General features: G+C 41.6%; 1 protein-coding gene across 2 annotated transcripts in view; it reads left to right on the top strand.

Moving 5' to 3' along the window:
• The first annotated feature begins 9,226 nt into the window (after window positions 1-9,226).
• The window catches only part of esrrb (estrogen-related receptor beta), a 72,369-nt gene continuing 68,073 nt past the window's right edge, over window positions 9,227-13,522 (top strand). For both annotated transcript variants that reach the window (XM_035395644.1, XM_035395627.1), the window contains exon 1: window positions 9,227-9,505. The gene's annotated coding sequence lies outside the window, so the exon portion shown is untranslated. The remainder of the gene's footprint in view (window positions 9,506-13,522) is intronic.

Below are 13,522 nucleotides of genomic sequence, written 5' to 3'. Positions count from 1 at the left end.
AGCCATAAAGGGACACACATGGTCAGCAACCATTCTTACAGTAGGGGTGCTGTGATATTCAAATGATGCTCCATTGGTATTAAGGGGCCTAAAGTGTGCCTAGAAAACATTCCCCCCACCATTACACCACCACCAGCAGCCTGCACTCTTGCCACAAGGCAGGATGGATCCATGGATTTTTGCTATTTTACGCCAAACTCTGACCCTTCCATCTGCATGTTGCAGCTGAAATCAAGGTTCATCAAACCAGGCAATGTTTTTCCAAACTTCAATAATCTAGTTTTGATGATCACGTGCCCACTGTAGCCTCATCTTCCTGTTCTTAGCTGACAGGAATGGAACCTAGAATGGTCTTCTGCTGCTGTAATCAGTGTCAAAGTTCAAAGCGCTGCACATTTCTAGATACCCTTCTGCACACCGCTGTTGTAAACAGCTGTTATTTTAACATTTGTGGCCTTTCTGTTACCTTGAACAAGTCTGCCCATCCCTGTCAAACCACTCTCGCTTACAAAGTGTTTGGCCACAGAAATGCTGGTCATTTCATGTTTTTTGAGTATTGCACTACTCTCTGTGACCTCTAGAGACTGTAGTGTGGGAAAACCCAAGGAGGGCAGCTGTTTCTGAGATGCTGGAACCACCACGTCTGGAACCAACAATGCTACCATGATCGAAGTCTCTTATATCACCAAATCTTGCCCATTCCAAAGTTTGGTCAAACAAACAATAAAACCTCTTCACCATGCCTTATATCCTGAATTGCAGTCACATGACTTGCTGATTGGAGAAGCAGGCTATTTGCATTAATGAGCAGGTGTAACTAATAAAGTGGTTGGTGTGTATACACACACACATAAATATATAAGTGTGTGTATACACTATATATATATATATATATATATACAGTGTATATATATATATATATATATATATATATATATATATATATATATATATTCATACAGTATATGTAATGAGTGCCAGGTTAACAATCATTTGTGTGTGGAGATTTCTCTATTTCTATCAGGCCCAGAGGAGCCATCAGTATGCCCAGCCTGGCCGATGAGGCTGTTCTGTAGATTCAGGCTCTTCCATCTCGGTTTCGTCAGCTCGGTCTGGTGGCAGCGCGCGGGACTGGGGCTGGGGGAACGCATGGCGGACGCGGGGTCCTTGAGTTAATTGAAGCCGAGCCCCTCCAGCTCTCGCGGCCCCTCTGTCCCTCCTCGCCGCTGCCCCCCGATCTGCTCAAAGCGGGGCGGCGGGCAGCCGGGGAGCTGCGCCGATCATCTCTCTCCTGCTCGGCACGCCATTTCCCATGGTGCCCCGCGGCGCCCCCGCCGCCTGGCGACTCGCCGCCACGCCGTCGCTGATAGAGAGAGAGAGAGAGAGAGAGAGAGGAGCCGTCTGCGAGGAACGGGGAAATCTCAAACCCAGAGACAAGTTATGGGCTTATTCAGCGAGGGAGAGACTGCCTGCCAGAGGGTTTAGCATTAGGGAGTACAAATGCCTCTAATAGCACAGTGCCATGAAAGTGGCTGGAGGGAGACCCAGGAGTTATAAGGAAGGCCGAGACTGCCGTCTGTTTATCTTTGTGAATTAAGCTTTTTGAGATGTTTAAAAAGCCAGTGGAATTAGTTTGATTAGTCCACATCAAAGTAGAGCTGTTCGTTCAGACTGTTTTTTTTATGAGCGGAACAATAGCTATAGTATCAGCAGCTTAATTGCACCGGAATGAAGAAGCTACCAGTCATGGGGAAATATCAGCTGTTGCTGTAACTCATGAGACATTATATTTCTTGTTCAGTATCAACATACAATGTTCAGGGCTCCAGCTACATTCCGAAGTACTGTAGATTCCTTCAAAGAAATGACTTTTTTTGGCTTGGAAATTATGCACCAAGAGGTAAATTCCAGGGGTGAAACATGCATGGGCTGCCTCTGCCAGCATTTATCAATCTCAATCTCTTTCATGGCCTCTGAAATTGAAAACTAAGGAAAGTCATTTTGTGCCCAATGGAAGTTTTCCTTTCGAAATTTTGCCTTCCATTAAGAAGGAAATTAGCTCCCGGAACAGTGCTTTCTGGGCCTCCCTGTCCTCCTCCCCTTTTAATTTGTGATTTATTAAGTCCTGGTGGAAGCGGCCAGGATTGGTGCGCTTGACGAGTGAAGCCCGGTGTAGAAGACTGTGCTGTGTTTGGGGGGGTGGGGGGTGTTGGCGTAGAGCGCACAACCTTCATTCAGTCAGCCAGGTCAGCCTTGCATGTGACACCAGATGACCTAAGTCAGGAGATACAGTGCTCTCTCTCTCTTCCTCTTTCTCTCTCTCCACACACACAAACACACACACCAGCTTGTGTTTCTTTACACAGAAACTGGACCCAGCGACAAACCCCAACAGCGGCCAGACGGCCCATGAGGTCATCTCCGCGAGCGTCTCCGGCCTGTCACGGTATCGGTGTCAGGACAGCGGTCAGTTCCTCCGCTTCATCGCGGCCGGTAGAGACACAGACAGGAGCCACGGAAAGTTTCAGCGCGCTGCCTTCCTCGCTGGCTGACGGGTTTCATCCCCGTCTTTATTTGTGGGCCTGCGTCCTTTCTACCGCACCCAAGAGCCTGTACTGCGCCTGAGACAGCAAAGAGCGGAGGCCCCTGTGTTTGAATGCTGCTGTACGGGCTGTCCTCATCTGAGCTCCTGAGGGAGCTGACAAGTGAGCTGGGAGAGTGTGAACGATGTTATTTATCTAGCGTATTATGCACCAGCCTCCTTACTTCATACGAGTCTGTGGGAGGTGTGTGTGTGTGTGTGCATGCATGTGTATTTGCATACATTTCTGTGTGTATGTTAGCATGTGTGCACGTGGGTATGGGAATGCTTGCATGTATGTGCGCAAGCTTGCATGTGTATGTGTGTTCATTGGGTGTGTGCACATTTTTTGTTCTGCATGTGCATGTATTATTATGTGTGCGTGTGTGTGTGTGTGTGAGCAGTATCAGTCAGGTTCACAGGCCAGTTGGTTTTTGAGATGAAGGTGTTTTTTTCTTTTTTTTTCCTTTCAACATCGCCTCAGGGGTTTCTTCCCATTGATTGCATTAAACTCACAGTAACTGCCTTATTAACAGGGGCCAGCTCATGGTGGAGGACTGGGGCCCCTCCACTCTTAGTTTCACAACTTCCGCACCAACCCATACGCGGCCTGATCTCATTTCACCACAAACGTCTATCTCTTTCACGGCCGCTGTCTTGTAATTTATTAAATAGACCACAAATTAAATAGATCCCTGGATAAAGAAGGGAAAACAACACAAACAAGCATCTAATTGCTGAAATTAAACAATCTTTTCTAAATCGTTGAGTTCATGTCCCATTTTCTGGGAATTTCTGGAACTTCCAAACTTTAACAGCAACTTGTGAAAACAATGTAAGTGGCTGTGGTTCAAAACAAAGTGTGTCGTGGTTCTACAGATGGAATGCATAAAGCTAGCTGCTAGCTGTGCATAGACTTAACAATGTTGAGTCTTTTACCAACAACCAGGGGAATGAGTATGACCCAGTCAAAGAACAGAATGAGACCAAAATAATGAGAGCAATGCATACCTAGGGCCCACAAAATCACTAATGAAATCCTGACATCGTTGCCTGGAGTAGACAGATTTCGTTCAGCTTACAAAATATCATGCTTGATTTCTGGAAAATATTAAACCATAACCTACACCCCACCCCCACAAATACAAACAGTGTCACAACTCACTATCCCAACACACATACCCACACACATACACAAATAAATATACTCCCATAGGACACCCAACCATGATCAGACACACACGCAAATACTTAAGGTCTATATGTATGCACCCTGTCCTCCCACCTGTGCAACGTGCTAAGGAACTAATATCCATTAAGTAACAAGATCGGAAATTAAGCTAATTACCAGTTTTACAACAGTTGTCATTTTAAACACATCGTAGTAATGTTAAACAATGTGAACCATGTGATGTGTTCCATTTAAGATATAGCGTTTAGGCTGAGTGATGGTGGTGGTTGACAGGTTTTTGATAAGGAAGCGTCCCTAGTTTAAATCTCATTTTGCTGCGGAAAGGCCAGAACTCTTGATTATTGTACCTGTAAGCTGTGCTTTCTGAAACATTCGATTTAACAGCACACAGCAGCGATAAGTTTGCAAATTGAGTGAATAAAAATGCCTTTTAATTGTACGTCCTTATTCGAAACAAATCCCACAATAGTAGAGCTACTGTACCAGACATCAAAAAGAGATCTGCTGACAGTCATGAGAAGGCAGGTTCCAGTGGAGGCCTCGCCCAGACGCACAGCGCTCCAGCGGATGCGCGCGTACCTGAAATTCCCTCAGACGCAGCGCTAAGAACTTCTCCCATGACAAGTGCAAATGAAACCTTTGTACAGGACCCTCCATTATGAGAAAAGGGCGTTGATGGGAGCGCAGATAGCCGTGATCAATATAGAGTGCCGCTCTGTCCCGCAGGCTTTCTTTGATATCTTTTTCCCTTGTTTGTTTTATAAAGGGGTCGGGCGCAGGGTCAGGTAGGTGGCAGTGTGGGCGGGCTTTTGCCCCTTTATCAATCAGGATTTTAATTACACACGTCTAGGGCGACAGCTAGATTAGAAACCAATTGACGCTATCGGCAGCAAAATCTAATTACTGTTTATTGACAGATAAGGCCAGGCCCCCTTCACTTTTCAGGGAAAAAAAAGATAAACCTTTTTTCCCCTTTAAAACACAGAGATGAACCCCAGGTACTCCTGATTATAATTTGGCCGTTATTTGAAGGAACTTTATTTGATTGCACTTCCTTGCGAGTAAATGAATGTGCAGAGTGCCGGAGCTTTGTATGCAACAGGGTCCGCGCCTTGCCTTCGCCCACTCGGTCTTCATGTCATTTTGTCAAGGATCGCCGCCAACGTTTTTCAACGGACATATAATTGATGGCAGACAACGCATCAACTCCCGCCATTTCATGTGCATCAGTGACCTCAGGTCTAGACATTACCCCCTGAATACCTGTGGTCGCACATTCTACGCTGCGTGCATTTTGTCACCGAGCGTTTCTCGTCTTTTCTTCCAAAAACATCGCGTGAAACAGCAAAGGGACATGAATTGAAGGAGAAAAGAATTCTGTTTAATTCAGTCTGCCGAATTAAAAACGAAGGCAATGAGGGCAGTGCTGTGGTATTACACGTGACACAACGCAGGCCACATGGTCACATGACCCCAAGCCTCGCTGAACTGGGAGAAAGACACACCGAGCTCAGGGAGAAGGATCACACCGAGGTGCGCTGCCATGGAGCCAAAACAATAATGACAACACTGTCGCGTGGCATGTCGTGGGGGCACCGTACTGCAACGTTCAGAAACGGGAATACGCCAGGATCGAATCCCAAATGCAAAACTAACAGTAGTACCAATATCATCCTTAAGCTAAAGAACCTCTACTCCTATTACGGTCAGAGAATTTCTGTGTTTATTTGTCTGTTTTCAAGTTTGCAAAAAGGGTGTTTGAAATGATATGACATATGAAATAGCAACATGCATATGCTCTTCAGATTCCCTAATCCATAATTTACAAAGCTGTCTTTTTAAAATATCATATTTTCTGTCAGCTGTGTACTTGAGACAAGACAACATTTCTTCTTAAATCAGAGGTAGAAATAAATGCTAAGTATTCATTTTGCTTCTTTTTCTTCAGTTTCGCAAATTGGCTTGGGTGATTGAATAATTGAGAAAAGATTTTCCCTTTACCACTGAAATTATTAAACGTACAAACACTCATTTAAGGAAAAATTTGCACATGATGACACATTTAATTTAATAAATATTGACTGAAACTAGGTCTTTCTAAATTATTTCAGTAAAACCAGTATGGCAAGTTCACCAAGACTAATTAACCAAAGCTTGCTTTGAAGGACCAAAACATACCAAAAAAATACTTACCTTTCTGTCACTGCAGAACTTCCAATATCTTGTTTGTGAGGACAAAAACACTTGCATTTAACTGTAAATCAAAATTAATGATAAATTTACAAAATTGTTGTTTTCTGAATTACACAGCTGCAAGAATGGAATATATTTTAAAGTGAAGGTATTAACCACTTGCATAAGGACTTCCCTAGTGGATATGAATATGTGATATCTGGCCTGATGTCCATGTGTTGCTATTTGATGTCATGTGATTTTAAATGCTCTTTTCACAAGGGGATCCTCAATTGCACCTTTTGTGACAGTCATAAACACTGAAAGCCCCTGACCCTAATTACCTGACTGTATAGATAGACAGCACGATACAAAGGCTGTGTTCATATACCCCATTGCTTACATGCCAGTACACTAACATTCCCACACCACGACAGACAGTGCATGAGCCTTATTTTGTCCACCACATTCGTGTGTGCAGCCTACAACATTAGCTTTGTAGCCAATCCCTATCCCCGCTTCACCTTTAAAGCTGAAAATCTGCTTCAGGTAAATATGGAGTAAATGATTGGATTATTGTTCTTTCATTTGGCCGTGTAGTAATGGCTGGATTATAAACATTGCAGCCTATAGATTTCCTGTCAGATCCTATGAATCAGACATCCTTATCTCATTTCCCGGCTGCCTTCCCACCAAACACTGCGATCTCCGACGTAGAGAGTCTAGGAGAAAGAAAAACACACGCGCGCACAGGCACTCCAAAGTCCATTCAAAGATTTCAAAAACCACTTAGGCCTCCTGTCCATATTTGTTAAGGAAGCAAATCTAAAAGCTGTGGTGGACTGAATTTAGAGAAGCAGAGAGAGATGTATTCCAAATGAAATTTGGGGTGGAGCAGGGGGGGTTAAAGCAAGCCGATGGTACGCAAACGGAGGGGAAGAAACAGCACTCGCCTGGGCTTTGATTCAGTTTTAGCCCGGGAAAGAAAAATGTTTGGTTTTGAATAATGCAACGTTTGAGAGCACGCTGAGATTGATGCTGGATTCTCTTGATCTTCGGACAATACTAGGGTAATGGTGGACTCCCCCCCCCCCCCCCCCCCCCCCCCCAAAAAAAGCACCCACTTAGCTTGTTCGAAATGTGTGTCACGTGCAGTATTTGTAAAAAAAAGTTCGAGTACAGTAAACCTATATGTAACAGCGAAGTAAACTACCTTCGCTATTCACATATCTTCCTCATTTCTTGTCTAAAAGCACCAGTCGACCACAAATTTTTTTCACTGATATGCATAGGCTACTTCATTTATAGAACATATTCACCAAGGAAATATGAGTTCTTATGTCCTAATTCATGAAATGCCTCCAAACATGTATAAAGACTGTTCAAATTGTTACAGTACTCACATTTTTATTTTCATAAACATAAAAAATATAATTTTTGTGCTTTAGGCCTATGTCTTTATGAAAACGCGAAAAAAATGCATTGCATTTGCTGTATAAATAACAAGCAGCTAATTTCCCTTCTTATTTCAGGGTCTTTGGTTCTAGTTAGTCCACAGAAATGTATGATTTCATTAACCTGCCTAACAACTCCGCACAGACGCTTCCAGCTCAGACCCCTACGGTAAGCAGCTTGAAATATAATCTCCGTCCCAGCACGACTCTTTTCATTGAGAACCTAACAGAGCCGCTGCTGTAATACGTCTGGTCACAGGGATTTTGCACCTTTAACAAATTGCATTTATAGATTTTCCCTTTGTAGACATAATCTGATCTCTTAATTTATATCTTTCACACGAATTTCAAGAGGGAGAGGGATCCTGTTTTTAAATAGCATTGGTTTAGCGTGGTTAACTATGAAGAGAGAGAGAGAGAGAGAGAGAGAGAGGTATCACACGATACATGCCTTTGATTTCCCCCCCAGTATTATACATACATATATATTTTCTGTTATTTGACCAACCATAAACAGATTCATTTAAATGTATCGCGAACCCGGTAGTTCAGGATAAGCCTCATACCAGCCCAAATGCCTCTTTTCAGTATTGCCGTTTGTATTATGGCCGTCTGTTTTTTTATTACGAATAAAATATTCCATTACCGTGGTAGTCGCTCAACGTAAGGCCAGGGTTCGTAATACCTAAAACAAATATGTTACTATACAATCCTTTAAATACGTTTGTGCTAGGGCTATTTTCGATTGAGTGAAATATAATACAGTATGACCACCACATCGGTAATTGTGAAAACATTAACATTTTCATTTATCGATTACAGAAATCTGTCCATGATTAAATGTAAAAAAAAAAAAAGTTCACCTGTCTTTGTTGTTCTTGTGAAACAATGCTCCCTCTAGCGGAGATGGTTGAATTGGCATGCGAATTGAACGGACGTTTTGAATTCCAATCTTCGGTAAGTAGCATCTTGAAGGAGAAGCCGCGTATGAAAATACATAGACCCCACAATTTTGAAAACTTAATTTTCTAATTAATTAAAATGCGAGTCGCATGAGATCTTAACAGTAAACATTACCTTCAATTTTTGTATATGAATATAACTGGTTACAACTGCTACATGAAAAGATTGTTAGTGAAAAGAAAAAACATGTACTGGGTTTGATTCTGTGGTGTATTACTGTTCTCAACATGCATTAATAAATGTTAACATTGAAATATTTGCATTTAATTACTACAATTCAATTAAGCTGAAATGCAAATATTTAACTTTAGTTAACTAAAGCTGTCTAGCAAAGGCTAGTGTCCTCTCCACTAGTTATAGTTTTAAGCGGTGAGCTACAATTTTCTAGAGAAAAGTCAGAAGGTCCACGAATATCGCAAGTTTTATCACCGCACGATAAAAAAACATTGGGATTATTAACACGCATTGATTTCACACAGTATTTCCTGCTTCCAACGAAACAACTGTTGCCTTACTGACAACTGTCAATTGATACACCTGCAACGGCCTGATCTCATTTCGCCACAGACGCCACGCCTGCACTGTCTTGTAATTTATTCAAGAATGAAACAGATTACACACACACACACACACACACAAACGCACGCGCGCGCACACACACACGCGCAACCACCCACCCACCCACACACACGCACACGCACACACACACATGCATAAACAAATAAACTGCTGCAGTATTCATCTGTGCAGGATGTCAGCTGTCAGTCTCGTTTTGGCGAATGTCGTTTTTGAACAACTATGGCCACATGTTACCGCTTATTGCCCCCCCACCCCCACCCCCCATAAAAACTCCAGAGGAGCCAAAGTTCAGAGCTCCAAATTATCCCGTTCGTTTTTTTCTTCGCAACTGTAATAGAGACTGTAACAGCCGCGTGGGTACCTAGGTAGCTTGAAACTGTGATCTGGTCGTGTCCGTAGAGCTGGAATGAGAGGTTGAAGACTGGAGGAGGAGTTGATACGGCCGTATTATTGAAACGGAACGCTGACTGACACAGAGGTTGAGGCTTCCACTGTAACTTCAAGACTTCCCTCTCCTACGCAGTATATCCCTGGGGATTCGGTATGACCTGTCTATGTGAGAAGGTAGAGTAAACCCTCTCCAGTTTATGTTTCTGCTCTGTCTAGCCGGTTTTAGGCCTCTTTTTCTTTGTTGCCATTTTCTTTTAACTTTGCATTAGCCTACAGTTTTGAATGACAGATTATTTTTGTGCCACAGCATAATGGATCCTAACCAAAGTAGGGATTGAATTCAAGTTTAACACATTTTTGAAGGGAATTTTGTAATTGCAATGCTGGTCACACGCATGGTGTTTTATGTGAAATTATGCTAAACGATTGGAGTGCATATGGCCATTAATTATTATTTAAAGACACACACAAGATGGAGGTGGTGATAATTGAGAGTATAACATTTATCTTTAAATGTATTTAGAACATTGTGTAATTATTCAAAATCTCAGCATCATTCTCAAATGGTTAGCTAAAATGTACATGCCTGGTGATGTCAATGCATGTTTAATTTGTGTGCTTGCAGCTGAAAGTCAGTATTATATTGAATACTGCATAATGCTGTCATGGAGGACTGTTAATCAGTGGCGTTGAAATCAGTTTGAAGTGCGTTGGTTGTGCTTCGTAAACATAATGAAAAATAGGAACAAGTGGAGAGCGGGAGAGGGGACATCCCCTTATGAAGCAGCACAGGGGCAACTCAAAGGAATTGCGCACCTTCACCGCAGCTGCGTGAACAGAGCTCACAGACAATTGCTTGCTGCACTTTCTGTAGTCCCTCTTACAGTCTTACTTAAGTCTTTGTCGGCGACTTGGTCGTTTAGTGTTACAACCGGGAAGCGCAAGCGTGCGAACTCTTTGTAATTTAAAAAGACTTCACTTCGCACAGATTGAATTCAAGAGAGTTTTCTGATGGTTGTAACGTTTCGCTTTTTTTGACCTGGACAAGCAGGCCTCGTTTTTGGTCCTTTCGGTCACGCGCTGTTTTAACAGGCATGTGCCCTTCTGCACGCGCTGTTTAAAACATTAAGCTAGTATATTCGCGGTGTATACAGAGTAAACAGTCTCTATATCTGGAAATCTGGAAGGGTATTCAAAATATATTTTTATTTATTTGATTTATACTCGCATTTGTTTGATATGGTATGATATAGTGCTTCTAAAAAAGTGTTAGTTTGATCAAGTAGTAGTCAAAGCTGCAGTACTGTATGTATATAAAACGCTGTTGTAGAACTATATTGAATCCACTTAAATATATGTGTTGATTATTTTTCCGATGAAACTATAATTTTATTGTTATTTCAGTTACTACAAAATTCATTTTTTAAAGTTTTAGCAGTTTCACGAGTCTGTGCTGCTGGAGTGCAACTATATTGTGTAAAATGAATATTTGCTTGATATCAGTAAATGCCATTTCCAATAAATTCTTAGGCAGGCCAAATTCACATTTTGGAGGTCCCACCCACATCTATATATCCTTGTAGATTAGATGAAAAAACAAAATTGTTCATTTTATTGTTAGAAGTATGGCAGATTCTTTCTATCTGAGCCGCACTGAAGTGGCTTTGGCTAACTTTCCCAGAGTACATGTGTCAGTTCTTCGCTGTGGATTTGATGCTTTTTGTTGAAATTGTGACTGGCCTCTAGGAGCCATTGCACCACAGAAACAGAATTACCAGAATGATTCTACTCACTAAATGGAAAGGTTGTATGCAGGACCTGGGCAGCCATTTTGGATCAGACCTTTTTCAAAGTCAGAATTATTCACATGCAGTAAAAGCTGTTTGCTACTTGCCAGTATTGGAAAAATCAAAGACAAGTTTTTGTTAATCTAGTAATTTTTTTCCGGTAGGAACTGTTAAGTTCTCAAAGGTGTTCTTTTTTAAGGAGACTGGTGAAGGGCTTGTTTTAAATGCCCTTGAGGGTTTTGACTGAAGTGATACACTTGACTGCTTTGTTTTTGGGGTGTCTCACAGTACCTCACCGACGTCCACAGTGCAATTCAGTTACATTACATTACATTACATTTATAGTGGGAAATCAGAGCGAGAATTTCTCAAAAGATACAACTGCAAAACACATGTAGCTATCACTTTGCGGTACATAATTTAATAGTTTCATGAAGGTTTGTGTGTGTGTGTGTGTGTGTGTGTGCACGCATGTGCACATGAGCACACGTGTGCATATGTGTGCATGCAAGCAAGCATGCATGCAAGTGTCAAACCGTGTTAAAAAGCTAATAGACATACGGAATATTTTCATTAAGAATTCATGCACATTCTCATTCCTTACTTTCAATAAGCATTCCAAAGGGATTGTTCTCTTCTCTAGACCAAATCAAATGGATTAAAAAATTAGGATGAACGACCTTTTAATCCAGTGTGCTGCAATTCAATTACTGTACATTTCAGAATTTCTACAATATCAATCATCCATTTGATATCATCCAGCATTCTGAAACCAGTTAAAATGGTTTAGCACGTGCAACCGTAGAACGAGACAAAATGGTTTTCATTCAGATGGAAACTAATACTGTGAATGTATATATCCCTTTGTACAGAAGCACCACATCTCTTTACTCACAAGACAAACAAGCCAAGTGCAGGAAAAATGCATGGATTTGTGACATTGTAGCCAGATCAAGGAAATTAAAAGCTGCACTTTAATTTCCAGAAAAAATTGGAGTCTCAAATATTGATTTTGTCTGGATTGTCTATTTTGTTTTAATAAAATATTTTGTTTAGTTCTAGCTTCTGATTCTTTTATTTTTTGAAAGTGCATTAAAGGGTTTATCATTGATTTACACTTTAATAAAATTGTGATCCTGTTTGGTCCCATTATTCTGACCAGCCTTTACTTCTCTGACTATGATATGGAGTGACTTGAAAGGATTTAATAATTTTGTTTCTTTATGTAAAAGACCTTTTTAGTTTTATCCGCCCAGTTTTCAAAGGACTTCTGGTATTGCGGCAGCAGGGCTGTAATGATCAATAAGAATTGCGTGATGTTTTTGTATTGATTAGGGAAACGTGAGCTGATGAAGTATAGGACTTCATTCGCAGTGGTGGTCAGTAAAGGAGCAATGCATTTGAGAAAGCTCCAGTTTGTTCTACTTATGCAGTGTGCACACTGTGACAGACCAGTGAAACGTTCCTTGCTCTATACCCTGCCTTTAAGAAGGCTAAATATGAATACTTTCTAAACTGTTCTTTTTTTATATTCTGTAAAATAGTCAAGTAACTTGCTTCTATCAGTACACCGTTTGCCTATGTCCGTGCAGGTTTGGCTTACTGTAGGAAAATCATGGGGCAGATAAGGTGCCTTGCGCAGTGTTACGAACTCCAGTGGCAGGCATTGTCTGACTGTCTATTCTCCTTTAAGATGTCATGGTTTGCCTATAATGTTGGACACCGGAACGTGGAGGCCTTCATCGACTGTGAAACGTTATCTGCGTTCTTCGCATTCTTTTTGAGCTCGACCAACATTGAAACACAGGCGGTTTTAAAGACGGTATCATGCTAGCCAGAGGAGGATTTTATGCTGCTTAAACCGCTGGTGGGCTCCCCGGGTGGGAATTATGGCTCACAGTTGTGTCTTTTTTTTTTTTTTTTTTCACAGGAGCTAAAAGGCTCGCAGTCATCTTTCTCATGCCCACCAGGAAAGAGTGAAACTCAAGCCATTAATTGCACTTACTTTCCCGTATGGCTTAATGATTGACTCCTCTCTGAAGCAATGAGTGCTGAGGGCATGACAGAATGCGGCTGCTGCTCCTAGCATGAAATTCAGCGTTGTTTTTGGCGTTTGTTCCTTGAAACCCCACCCCCATACATATGTATTACATTACTGACATCACTGCGGCAATCTGTGGAACAGTATAGCGGCCGTCTGAGAGATTCAAGCAATCTCGAAATAAAGTTACACACTTCGTTTTATTGAGAGAAATAATTTTCAATGGAACTCCATCAGGTTGTCTGTTTACTCTGCATGCAGACAAAATAATTAGCAAACTTACTCTAAAGAGCATACGTGAAGTAAGATTTTACACCATTATTGTTTTATCGATGGATCTGGTTCTGTTCACCAATGGTGCTG

Source organism: Anguilla anguilla, chromosome 1 (genome assembly GCF_013347855.1).
Source record: "Anguilla anguilla isolate fAngAng1 chromosome 1, fAngAng1.pri, whole genome shotgun sequence".
NCBI classification, from domain to species: Eukaryota; Metazoa; Chordata; class Actinopteri; order Anguilliformes; family Anguillidae; genus Anguilla; species Anguilla anguilla.
Note: the sequence above shows the minus strand (reverse complement) of the source record. Positions and strands in the feature narration are given on the sequence as shown.